A 13,489-nucleotide genomic window follows, 5' to 3' on the forward strand; every position below is an offset into this window, starting at 1 on the left:
TCTCTGGCTGAATCTCTGCTGCTCTCTGGGGACAATGTAGTTTAATGACATGTTCTTAAAAATGAGCATGCTACACTGCCAGCTTCTCATATTCCAGTATGTTCAGTGCAGTGTAGTTTGATATCAAGCCTTCAGAATATTCTCCTAATCATTTCTTACAAAGAATAACACTTAACCTCTATCTCTAGTCCTGCAGCCACATTAATTGTAAATTTTAATAAATTGTAAATAAATTGTGGATTTCCATTCCACAGTTATGGTGACATCCATATCATAAAAACAAGACAAATACTATACTTTCCTAAACTCCTAACTACACAGTTTTTTGTCATACTGCAGAACTAAAAATGAAACTAAGTATTGTCCTCTGGTTCCCTCTACTGGCAGAACAGTATATTTCACAACATGTTACACAAAGGGAGTCCCAAATGGGTTAAAGTTTATTACATTAGGAATATTTTAAAAACCATTGACCTCATAGTAAACCTACATTAAATTCACGCGTACACACTCTAACAAGCACACAGTATTGCATTTACTTACCTACTTTCTGTTGGATAGCTATATATTAGTATGTACCTGCACTCATACAGGCTGTGCTGCTTCTCTTATACTCAAACTCATTGCTTCATTCATCATGCACTTATAATATGACTACATGCTCTGTATTCTACTGTACCCTTCATTTATTTTATCATTAACTGTGTACATGCACCGTAATAAAGTCAAATCATCACAATCCACATATCAGACTCAGTGACTCCTTCAAAAGTGGACACAGGAGAGGTAAGTTGCAAGGTAACCAACACTGCAGGCTGTCTCTGCAGGAATAGCTGATCTAATATACTGTATGAAATAATAAAATTAATATGTACTTCTATCCTGAAACACTAGAGGACCTCAGAGAGTTGCTGTGTTTATCCGTTGGCTCAAACCCAGTTACATTAAAATGAGACAGATGTGTTTGTTAGAAACCCCCAAAATGTCTGTTTGAGACAATGCAGTGAGTGAGGATTTTCTTAGTCATCTGTCTCAAAATCACAGAAAGGATTATACAGTCACTACGCACAACCCTTAAGCTAAACCTCAACATTTCCCACCTGTGACTACCAACGTTGATTTCCTTTCATGTTTCTGTCTGGTGTAAAAAAAAGCTCAGTATAAGCTATTTGTTGCTACTAAGTGTCAAATGTTGATTTACTAAATACAATGTTTTGCTTTTATTAGATAGTCTGACAGTATGGCACAACAACAAATAAACAGATTGGGCAAGGGGAATAACATGCACCTGGGGTCATAGCTGGATTTGAACCTCCATTTTTCCAGGGGTCTCGGCAGGTTGCTTGGCAACTGTTCTCAGCCAAAAAATAGTCAGTCAAATAACCCCCTGTATAGTGGTAAATTCTTGTTTTTACACTTTGGTTTTTGGTCGGATTAAACAAATAATATATATAATGTTAATTAGCTTTAGAGGTGCTGGTGGGTGGATTTTGTTACCTTTCAACAGAGCCAGGCTAGCTGTTTCCCCCTGTTTCCAGTCTTTGTGCTAAGCTAAACTAACTAGCTGCTGACTCTAGCTTTATATTTACAGTACAGACATGAGAGTACTATTGATCTTTTTATCTAACTCTCAGCAAAAAAGCAGAGGTGGAAGAAGTACTCAGATCTTATACTTAAGTAAAAGTATCAATACCGCAGTGTAGAGATACTCTGTTACAAGTAAAAGTACAAAAGTGTTAGCATCAAAATATACTTAAAGTACCAAAAGTAAAAGTACTCATTATGCAGAATGGCCCATTTCAGAATAATGTTATATCATTGGATTACAATTCTTGATGCATTAATATGTAAACCACTTTAATGTTGAAGCTGGTAAAGGTGGAGAAAATTCTAATGACTTTATATATTGGGGTCGTTTTTGAATTTTCCCCCTGGGGATCAATAAAGTTTTATCTTAATCTATAATATTAAATCATAATGTATTTGTTGATTATATTTAGTTTTATTAATCTGAATCTACAGAGTAAGTAGTCACTAAAGTTATCAAAGAAATGTAGAGGAGTAAAAAGTACAATATTTGCTTCAGTAAAATAGTGGAGTAGAAGTATAAAGGAGCATAAAATGGAAATACTCAAGTAAAGTACAAGTACCTCAAAGTTGTATTCAAGTACAGTAATTGAGTAAATGTACTTAGTTACTTTCCACCACTGCAAAAAAGTGAACATGTGTATATCCCGACCAATTCCTTTTACTAAGTTGATGATACTGCAGGAGCCAATGGTAGGCTGTAAAACTCATTAAAGGACAAAACTGTTTATGGTGAACAGTCACCTGTAAGCATAAATGATCAGTTCAACATTTATCTGAAAGACAGAGACTCTTCAAGAGGGGTTGAGGTGTAACTGCAGACACACACACACACATACATAACTGTCAGTCACTGGTATTTGCAAGTCAACACTGACTTTAAAGACTCTGATCCCTGTTGTTATAGAGAGTTATAGGGCAGCTTGAAAGGTAAATTGGTATTATTTTAAAAACTTGAAGCTCTAGTAAAAGCAGAACCACACCCAAAATGTGAATATATGTGATTCCTGAAAGAATGAAATTAAACGAATGGAATTAAAATGATGCAAATGTTTATCTGTAGTAGACAACATTTCTAAGTAATGTTGAAAATGGTATCACCAAAATGTGTGTTGTTTGTTTTTGCTCCACCTACACTGGAGGCTCAGAGATACAGAGATTAAAGAGAAAAATGGTGGCAGACCCACAGTGTTATTTTATTCTTTTATTAAGGATGTGAAGAAGACTCTCGCAGTCGTTCATTCATGAGGTTTTGCATTCAACTCTTTTAAAACATGTCAGATCTTCCAGCCAAGAACAACGATGCCCACCACTGCTATTACTGAGGAAATGAACAACCAAGCCAAACTGGTGAATCATCAAAGACGATGCCATTGTCTACATCAGTTTGTTCAGACATGTTACCACTCTGTTTTTAGAAAGTATTCAGTATTAACATCAGCTGCAGCATTCTGTCTGGCCCTCACAGTGTTTCCACTGCAGGTCAGTGGGAACCCACACACACGCAAGTCAAGTTGTTACAGCAAATGAGCTGTGATCAGCCAAAAAGCGGAAAAAGTCTTGATCTCTTCTAGTCTGTAGAAAGAACGTTTCCTAATTCCTTATGATTGTTTTGGACAACAACATGCCAAAGAGCAATGAAAAGCTTGGAAGCACAATGTGGTGTTTTGGAAGCAAATTATTTAGCGTAACACAAAAGTGAGATTTCTTATTTATTTCTTCTGAAATATTTGCACATGTTAAATAATAAACAAGGATAAACATCTCCAGCACAATTTCTACAGGAAGTTATAAAAGTATCTCTTTTAGGTTTTTTAATATATCAAAGCTGACATTTATGCAAACAGTGTCTTTAACCTCAACTAGATACTTTATGATCTGCTCCTAAACAAAACAACAATTAAAGCCACAATGTGAATTCAATTTGAAAAACCTCCTACTTTGGCGCCCCCAATGGTATTATCAAAAAAGACACTGTGGCAGACAGGAATTCACACCATTACTACTTACTTTTACTGAGTCAACCATTTTCCTACAATTTCAGCTAAATGTGAAATTGTTTCTTTTGTCTGATAAATGCAGGCTTCAATCAAAGCTCATATCATTAATTTAGTTCGCTCATAAGCGCATATTATTAACATTTGGATACTTTATATGTGTCACCCACAATTGTTCTTTTGCTTCACTGTTTTACACGATATACTGGATGTTCGATTCTTCTCTTTTTTGTTTTGTTTCAGTGCAGCATGTGTAGTGTCTTCATGTCTGTGTGTGCTGCGTGTGTGAAGATACATATCCATGCTAACATCATATGCTGACCATAGCTACAGAGCAGAGAACAACCTCTGAGCGCTCCCTCTCAGCTGTTTCTGGTTTTATTTCTTTTAGATTAGTATAAAGACTGGAAACAGGGACTCAGCTAGCCTGGCTCTGTCCAAAGGTAACAAAATCCACCTACCAGCACATCTAAAGCTCACTAACTAACATGTTGTATCTTGTTTATTCCGTACAAAAAACAGTGAAAAAACAACAATTTGCCGTTTTACGGCAGAATATCTACAGACCACTTTTCACATAATTATGATATGAATTATGATGATTAGGATCTCAGGGGACTTTTGTGTGACACATTATTGTGACTTTGAACAGTATATCACTTCAATATAAATAGTGTGATGTTTGTGCACATTCACGTTCCAAATTGCAAGAAACCAATTGATTGTAGTCACGTCAAGATCTCTCTTTCAGCTCCAACGTCAGGCCAAAATATCAGTTTTCTAATTTGCTGTCCTCACTTACACTCCCACGAAGAGGAAACCTATTGATTCTGGAGACCTCATAAACTTGTCTCATGCACCTCTGTTGGGCCAACCTTTAAATTTTGAAATGAGAAATGAAATCCCCTAACCTCTTGGTGGTAACAACTCAATATTTGCTGCACATACCGACTGTTTTCTTGTTAAATCTGTTAAACTGATAGAGCATTTTTCTAAAAACTTCCAATATATTCTTCTAACTGACCATCTCAGTTACTTTTCCTCTCTCCTTTTCCCTATCTTAATCACCGGCCGCTGTAAGGGAGGTATGAGAGCAGGTCATTGTGCTATTTGTCATCTGGACAGGTGGTATTTGGAGAAAAAGCTGCAGGCGATTGAGGATCAAGATGAGGGAGCTTAGCTGTTCATCCACCTCTCTCCTCTCCAACTCTGCCTGAAAGAAGGAGGTGAAAGCCCGTGAATTCCTGCCTTGTGATGAGGTAAACCTTCCCTCCTTCATGTCCCTGCGGCAGAAACAGAGCCAGGGTCAGAACCAAATTGTTCTTAAGGATAACTCTAAGCAAACACACACTGAGCTTTGGCTATGTCTCAGACAACATGACAGAGAGCGGATTTGTCTCTTGCCACCGGTCTGCACTCAATCCACTCACACAACTGTATATTTATAAGCTGAAAGGGAAAATTACGCCCTACAGGAAAAACACACTACACTCTCCAGTAATCTCTCCTATCCCCCATGTTGTCACACATCTTTAAATCCAGTAAAATCAGCTAAACATGTAGAGCAGCCAGTGGTGGAGAAGAGAGAGAATGGGGAGATCAGTGTCAATCATAAAAGAAAGCACAGAAGACAGACATCACGTCATCATTCAGTCCCTTTGCATTCCTCTCTCTACCTGGAAAAATAACTAAAGACTCTACAACTGCAAGTACAATGTGATAAATTCATCTTCCCACATCTGTTCTGATTTACAAATTGATTGAATTATTAAGAAAAAATATTTATATACAAAAAAATCGGCAAATAACATCACTTGTCATTTCACCTTTCCAATAAAAAAATAAAGACTGCATATTAAAACAAAAGTTTTCTGAAGGAAGAAATTTTATTTTGAAAATTTTATTTTGAAATCAAAGGAACTGTCAAAGAGATGACATTGTACAGATATTATTTGTATGAGTGGAAAATGAGGCTATCCCAAAGTTACTGAGTAACTGTAATAACTGCATTAGAGTCTGACAAATGTAGTGAAATGATGATTTTTTAAGTATCCAGCTCCAACCCATTCCCTCATAAAAAAAACATGCTCACACCTGTTGATTGACAGCAGCTTGCTAGTATGAGTTCATTTTCACATATTACAACAAGCTACAGTTCATGCCTACTTCACTTTTTTTATATATATATATATATATATATATATATCTGGTTTGCTGGGTCCTACTGACTGCCTCTCCAGACTGAACCCTTGCATGAAAAGTGATAGCGCTGGCAGACAATTATAGAAATTGCTCACTGTTGGCCAGTTGGAGTTTGTTGGAGATATTATGATGTCTTTTCACTGACATCTTCTCTTGGCTACACATTTATGAAATAATATTATGTACTTGAGATATGATACCCTACAGATATGATTCTCTTTCATTTCTCTTCCTCTTTTTTTCGAGTGGGTTTGCTGAGCATTCAAGCTGGTTTTCAGCAAAACCCTGTTTCACATTCACATAGTCAAATCCTTGTAGCAGAAGTAAAATCATATCTGGGAGATGATCACTATGACCACAGTCCACAGCTACTGGCTACTAAACAAATCCATCAAAACAGTTGGAGATAGGGTAACTGTCTTGCTCAAAGGAATCCTTGACTTCCTAACCTTTAGGCTGTTTACTGTTGTAGCCTGGTTATGATTAAGACAGAGGGATGTCACATGACACTATGTAAGGGAGAAGATTTTGGAGGTGGGAAATCGTGTGAAAAGTGCAAATTGAAGCAGTTTAAACCACAAGTCATCTTGTCTCTATTGTCCCTAACCAACAAAGCAGTGTCAGGAGAACATACATGCTAGAGCTGGAATGTGTTTTTATTAGTGCAGCATGGTTACGGTTTCAGTTTTGTTGGCTGGTTCAAAAGATCCAGAGCTGCACAACACATCTGCCTCGCACAGATTTCTTTAGAACCCAGTCTGCCTGCCTGCCTGCCTGGCTGTTTACACCAGCCTCTGTCTTCTCTAAAAGTACAAAAAATACTTTAACTCAGTGGCTAAGAAGCAATGGATGCAAAGAACTACACCAAGGCAGTTTTTATCCTAAAAATGAGGGGATGAAACATGCATGATTGACAAAATGTATCACACTTGGCATTACTATGTGTTATCATTTCGGCTCCACCTCTGACAAAGTACATATCAATGGTGAGAGTACACCCACATGGAGAACATGAAGAAGTGCCAATGAAAACTAAGAGTTTGCATGTTATTCCTATGGCTTCACTTACAAAAGTCTTGTGCCAACATGAATCATTTAATGAGAAATGCTACAGTAATCTAATTTCTAATGCATGAAGGACCTGAAGGAGCTCAGAAAACAATCTCTATCAAAATCTAAGCCAGAGCTGAATCAGGATCATAACCACTTTATCTACTATAATAAATGCACAGAAATGTGTCTTATTGGTGCAGGCATGTCTTCAACTTACAACCAACATGGCCTTATAGCACACACAAACAAAACCCACAAAGAGTGCAAAGCCAACACACTGTAGACTAAAATACCACAGTCTGTACATTCAGGCACAATTTGGTGAGTTGCGGTGTGACATGGTTTACCTGAATAAAATACATAAAATAAGAATGACACAGTAAAGATAGAATTGCTGAAATAGTAGCACCATTGAGAGTAGAACATGGTTGTGCAGGTATTGCTATGGTAACAATAAATAGCACACTAATAAGAGGTAACAGTGGGAAGCTGCGCTGTAAAGAATGGCGAGGAGTCTGATTTTGTGTTGATGTAAATTATAGCGGTTGAGGCTTAAAGAGGCTGGTGGATTGGCAGCTTTTGGCAAGAAGATAAGAGAATCACGGAGTGTCTGTTGACTGACACTATAAGACTATTATTTATTATGAACAACAATAGCTATATTATGAAGAATAGATTTTCATAACCAGAAAGCTGAAATAATGTCCCAGATTTCATGGCAATCAATCCAATAGTTGTTGACATATTATACTCAAAACCACAAATGTCAACCTCATGGTGGCGCTAGAGAAAAAGTCAGGGGACCACCAAGGTCTTTAGGATTCATCCTTTCAGCACCCTGTACCAAATTTCATGGCAATCCATCAAATAGTTGTTAAACTATTATAAACTAACCTATGACCTTACACCTGTGAAAAGCATTGTACAGAACAACATACTAATGAATGATTTTGCTGTAGTTCAGAACAGGTCATACAATAGTCTTAGCAATTGGAATGATTTTAAACCCTCAGATGCTAATGGAATAGATGCTTACTAGGAGAAGTGGTGGGATTCTGACCCTCTATTATAGGGGGCATGGGAAAATATTATTTTTTGTGATTTGGGTATTATGTAGGAATGTTCACACATTTTTTGGCACATATCATATTTGACACATAGCGCGTATTGGTGAACATTTAGTCTGCTAATCCCACCACAGCTGCTGCCACCCATAACTTTTTTTCCAGTGTACAGTCATGTATGTGCCACCACCATGATATCCTGTGACCACCACAGGTTTCTTTACTGAAACTGGAGCTGGTCAGTACTATCCATATAAAGTCCATAACTAGGCATCTTTCCAGACTGTACTGGAACCCACTGAAGGTTAAACCCACCTGCTGCTACAGCAAACCCAGAGCTTGTGGTTGATGCTGAGGAAACATCTCCTCTCATCTCCTTTTTGATCCTCCTCCTCCTGTTGCCAGGTTGGTCTACCTCAACAAGAATTGTGCATGTAAGACTCTTTCTAAACCCTAAGCCAACCAGGCCATCCCGCCTTGCCATTGTGGTTACTCAGCCAAATTGCCATGACGAAGGTCAGTTGACAGAACCATGGACGACCTAGAGAAGATCAGAACTAAAAAGCTCTTCAGCTATGTGTAGACTGAGTCCATCCAGTTCCAGAAGCTGAAAACATTAGTGACACAGCTGACAATACAGACCTGGCTAAGGGGTTAAAGGAAGTCAGACAGACACCTTGTATTTGAGAGGGTCGTGTTGAAGCCCAACTCCTCAGCCCATGTGCTGCTGCCTTGTCGAGCTACAGTAAGTCAAGCATCTATGACTGGATGAAAATCTTGTCCTTGTTGCAATTTTTGACCTTTATTTTCTCTAATGATGACTTTATTTTGTGTGATGTTGACAGGATGAGCCTTTTTCACTGAAGACAGTAGGAAAAGCACAGTTGTAAATAATAAAATGAATGATGGCTGAATTCCATTTAGATGCTTTTCTGGATCCTGATATTGTGCATGCTGGCTCACTGTAAAACTGTAATGGCCTACTGGGACAAATGAATAGAACAGAGCCATTGTTAATGTTATTAGTAACACCTGTGCTTTTCTAAATAATAACTTTAGATTGGTCCCTTTTAATAAACTATATCAAGTACCTGTGACAATCTCACTCCAGAGGGTATGAGACAACAGACACAGTTCAGTCCGTGAATCTACCAGACAGGTAGGCTATGTCACACTTTTGATAAATAGTGTGCAGCTGCTATTAGGGAGAACATTTCACTTGTGCAAATAAATAAAAACAAATGATTTATTGAAAACAATAAATGATTTAACAGTTGATAGCTAACTAATAATCCAGTTGACCATGTGACTTAGCCAGCTAAGCTAACATTACTCATACTGCAAAGGGTGCTAGCTAGCAGGCACCACAAATGTAGCTAAGGTGACACTACATTTTGTAAGTGTTTGTAAGTAAGTTAAGAAAGTTTGCCTACTGCCACTATGAGATGTGACACAATTAAAAGTCTGAGAATATTAATTGGAGCCTGAAAATATTGGTGGGTGTGCAGGTTTGTTTATTTGGTTTCTGCTGTTAATATAATGTCCAGATCTCTGAATCACCGCACACATCTCCGATTTGTTCAGTGAAATGAAATGGCTATTCAATCTATTAAGTTAGCAGTGAATTAGCTTTTATTGATGGACATTGGACATTGTTATCTGACTTGAAAAACTATAATGATTTTATTTGCTTTAAAATGCTGATGCAAAACTTACACATAAGCAGAGAAATTACTCAGCTCTCTGGGGTTTTAGCACTGCCCACTTTAAATGTCTGCTGAGTTTGGTTTGCTAATTAATGAATTAATTACTTAAACAAATAAATAACATTTCTTTCAACCTTGCACCCTGGTAGTAAGGTCACGATTGCATATGGGGTAAGTGTTGGCAATTTATTCTAACAAGTGAGCACCATTAGTGAAGCACCAAACGAACAAATTAGGTGTCAACAAAGGACAAGCATTCCCATTAGTACAGCTGAGCTGACTCCTCTTATTTTAGAGTCATTCTGTGCGGGGTCAATTTTAGAATTGCAGTTTTGAACAAGAAAAACATTTAATCAAATACACATATAGTAGATAATGCAAGTTTAGCTGTAATATGTTAAAACAATGTTTTGTGAAAATGTAAAAGTTAGAACTGACGCATGCATGCTAACACTACAACACTTTTTTTTTTTTGTATTTTTATTCATCCTCCATACCAGATGTATGCCGGCGACTAAACCAAGTGGGCTGACCGTGAATAAAGGCAATCTGCGTTACATCATGTGACCCTGAGTGCGCTGTCTTACCTGGAAACGTAGCGGAATTATTAGTACAATGTTTCAGCTGCGCATGGTTACATTGGTTGCTTGCAGGCAGGAGCAGGGAGGGACAAGAGTCAAAGAGAATGAGGTTGAAAAAAAAGCAGAAAGGGAGAAGACTCCCCTTCAGGCATCCGAACAAGTCTGGACTGTTCTGCTGCGGCTTGTGTTCAGCCTACGCTAAGCAAGGCTGCCTCGGGAATCAGAAATAGCATTTCCAGTCTTGACAGTCTCCTGCGGAAATGCAGCGACAGTTCAGTTATTGATCTACAGTGGATGATCGTGGAAGTTGCCTTGTGCTTTTTTGAAACTGTGACACTGGACACTGGTGACTGGGAATACTGCTGTGTGTCCAGACACTGCACGGAGAGCTAGGGCTGGATATGCCACAGGTGGAAAGGTGAGGAGCAGCAGGCTGTGGCCCGGTGCACGGAGCAGAGATCCCCAGGTAAGATGGGACAGAGGCATTTGTATAATGAAGTTACATTTATGGGAACACCGGTGGTCCCGGAATTGGAGTTGTGCAGAATTTGCAAGCTCTATTTCTGCATTGAAGGCTACAGGATCGGGACATAGCTTAATAGCTGCAATATCAGCCATGTATGAATGGCAATTTCGGCGCTGATGTACTCTGCATGTACATGCTGGTGAGCGATAACTCTTAGCACTTATCTGAATTGTAGCCAGTACACCACTCCTTAGCCTATTGCTTTCCCTGCAGCAAAAGCCAGGACTTTGAACAAGACCGAGCAGAACATTCATCACCTCATTTTCACCCTTTCTGAAATGTAGTTGTCGTGAAATCATCAGCTTTTCAATAGCTAAACTAAACTATAACTAAAAACATTGTAATGCATTTTTTAAATGAAAGAACGTATAACCCAAACAAAACCTGTAATTATACTCTCTACTTTGTCTCTGCCTGCATTAGTGTTCATTACAATTACACAGGACAAAGAGGGAGTTTACAACCACGTTGACCTCAGTTGAACTCATTTATTGAGGTGGCATTACTCCTGCTAAACTCCATGATGCTGCACAGAGGAAGGGAATCTCACTCCTCCGCTTCCTCTTCTGTGTTTGTGTCTTGATTTGTTGGAATTGTCTGTTCCACCTCTGAGGGCATCCATGTCTTTGCTGTGGTTTGGCTCACACAACAGCAAGAAATCCCCTGTTGACATGGAATTTTTAATAATGTCTCTCAAAAACCTTTAGCAGGACTGATTAGACTCTTGGTCTCTGCCTCACCTTCATCCTCACATTTTCTCTCTCATCTTTTCGTTCACTGCATTGTGGCAGCCATAATTGGTGAAGTTTTTGGCGTGCCAGTCTGGTAGTGGATTGCTCTGGACTGATCCCAAGTGTGTCATCTATGGAGGACTGCTGCTGGTTTGTGTATGTTTGTGTGTGTTTGATGTGTTTGTAAGGGAACATTTTCTGTTGTCCTCACTTGAGGTTTAGGAAGAGAACATTATTTTCAGATCTTCATCATTTTTTAAGAGCAATACTTTAAACAATTTTATCAACAATGGGCATTTTTGTGGAAAACTTCTGCGGCCAGAACTTTTATCTGGAGTGGATATGTGTGTATTTTCATTGTTACTGGTGCTTAAATGGCTCTTTACTGTGTTTATGTAGGATTAAACTAGCTATAAACCAGGAGGTATTGACTTTTTTGTCTCCGTTCATTTATGCATTTGAATGAGAAGGATAACCCATTGATGAATGCAGTTATTTCCCTAATTTAGTCCATCTGGCTTTTGTTAATAGTAATACAAAGCTTGTGAAATACTCAGGGAGGATAAGATCAGTGGTTCTTTTGAAACTTGTTCCAACAAAGGGTCACAGAAGAATTTCAAAAGCTGCTGTTTTTAGTAATTTTGTTTATTTTGGATGAAGAAACAGACTTAACAATCCATTATTGTTGGAGGTGAGAGATGCTGTACTTGATCTGAGGGTAGAGGTCAAAGGTGACAGGATCAGTTTCCCCTGTTTTTGACTCCCAGACAGCCTCAGAGTAGGGCTCTACTGTTGCTCTTGCTACCAGCAGCTTGTGGCTACCAAGTACATAAAATCCTAGTGTGTGAGCAAATTGGCAGGAGACTTTGGTAATTTACTGTGACACCCCGCCCTCCTTTGACCCCTCAGTCCCCTTGTCCACTTGTGTCACTCTCTGTCCCAGAACTGATGTTATGCAGAGGGAGCCTGGCTCTTACACAATCCTGCACTCTGTCACATTGCAGTGGCCTGTGGCCTGCTGCCCCCCTGGGAGAATGGCATCTCTACTAAACCACAACCGTGTGATCCTGCCTGAGCTGAGCTTTCAGAAAGCACAGCCCAGCCTCTGTACAGCTCCCACCAGAAGCTCTGGGATGAGTCCTAATCTCTTTTTCTTCCTGTCCCTGAAAAGTCCTTTTCTTCCTCTGTCAATGCTGTTGCTTACAGGTTGTTTTATTCACTCTAAGTCCTCACTTGACTCCTGTAGAGGACAGCTTAGTAGCGCTTTGCAACTGTGTCATTGACTTTTTAACCCATGTGTTTGGTTTAATTCCCAGGTGGCCTATAGTGGGTGTGGCCATACCCATAAGCCAGTTACTTCATCCTTTTAAAATTCCAGGTGTTGAGGCCGCTCTAGGAATGTACTTAGTAAACATTTAATGAATATCTTTATGTATGCTGTAAGAAAAAAAGGAGTTTATCAGAGGAAGTCAGTTATTCCCACAATTGGCATGTGATCTATCCAGTGAGTTATTTAAATTATTATTTGAAAATAGTAGGATTGTGTGTACACACAGATTAGATAGGGCCTGAAAATAGGGTTTGTGGGTGTGTTGTGGGAGTGGCAGGAAGAGGAAAGAAAGGAGGAGATGTGTTCTTCATGATGATTTCAATGTTTACTGCCACTTCATTTAGTTGTCAGCTAGTGTTTTATTGGTCCTCAAACTATTAATGCTTTTCAATTACGATCTATTAAGTTAGCCAAGATGTAGGCCTAACTGCTCAGATTAGGCTGTGGGCATAGACTGTGGTCTCAACACCTGGCTTACAAAATGCAACCAGAAATAAACATTGTTTCATTAGATTCCATACAGGAAAAAGAAAAATAACATGAAAGGTGAGCGAGCTGATGTGGTTCGTCAGGAGCTTCTACACCTATAATTTCATTTTATAGGTGTAGAAGTCTTAAAGTCTTCAAAGCACTTTGAATCTTGAAAAGGGAAAGGGGCATTGCGTTTGGAACATATTAAGCTTTATGTGTGTGCTTTGTGTTTGGGACAAAA

General features: G+C 38.8%; 1 protein-coding gene across 6 annotated transcripts in view; it reads left to right on the forward strand.

Annotated features, from left to right (window-relative positions):
• The first annotated feature begins 10,200 nt into the window (after window positions 1–10,200).
• col7a1 (collagen, type VII, alpha 1) overlaps window positions 10,201–13,489 on the forward strand; it is a 58,853-nt gene continuing 55,564 nt past the window's right edge. For 2 of the 6 annotated variants that reach the window (XM_044170689.1, XM_044170680.1), the window contains exon 1: window positions 10,201–10,656. The gene's annotated coding sequence lies outside the window, so the exon portion shown is untranslated. Of the gene's footprint in view, window positions 10,657–11,437; window positions 11,604–13,489 lie in introns of those variants that run through there. The other 4 variants (XM_044170646.1, XM_044170656.1, XM_044170666.1 and 1 more) reach the window with 4 other exon arrangements.

Source organism: Siniperca chuatsi, linkage group LG2, assembly GCF_020085105.1.
Source record: "Siniperca chuatsi isolate FFG_IHB_CAS linkage group LG2, ASM2008510v1, whole genome shotgun sequence".
NCBI classification, from domain to species: domain Eukaryota; kingdom Metazoa; phylum Chordata; class Actinopteri; order Centrarchiformes; family Sinipercidae; genus Siniperca; species Siniperca chuatsi.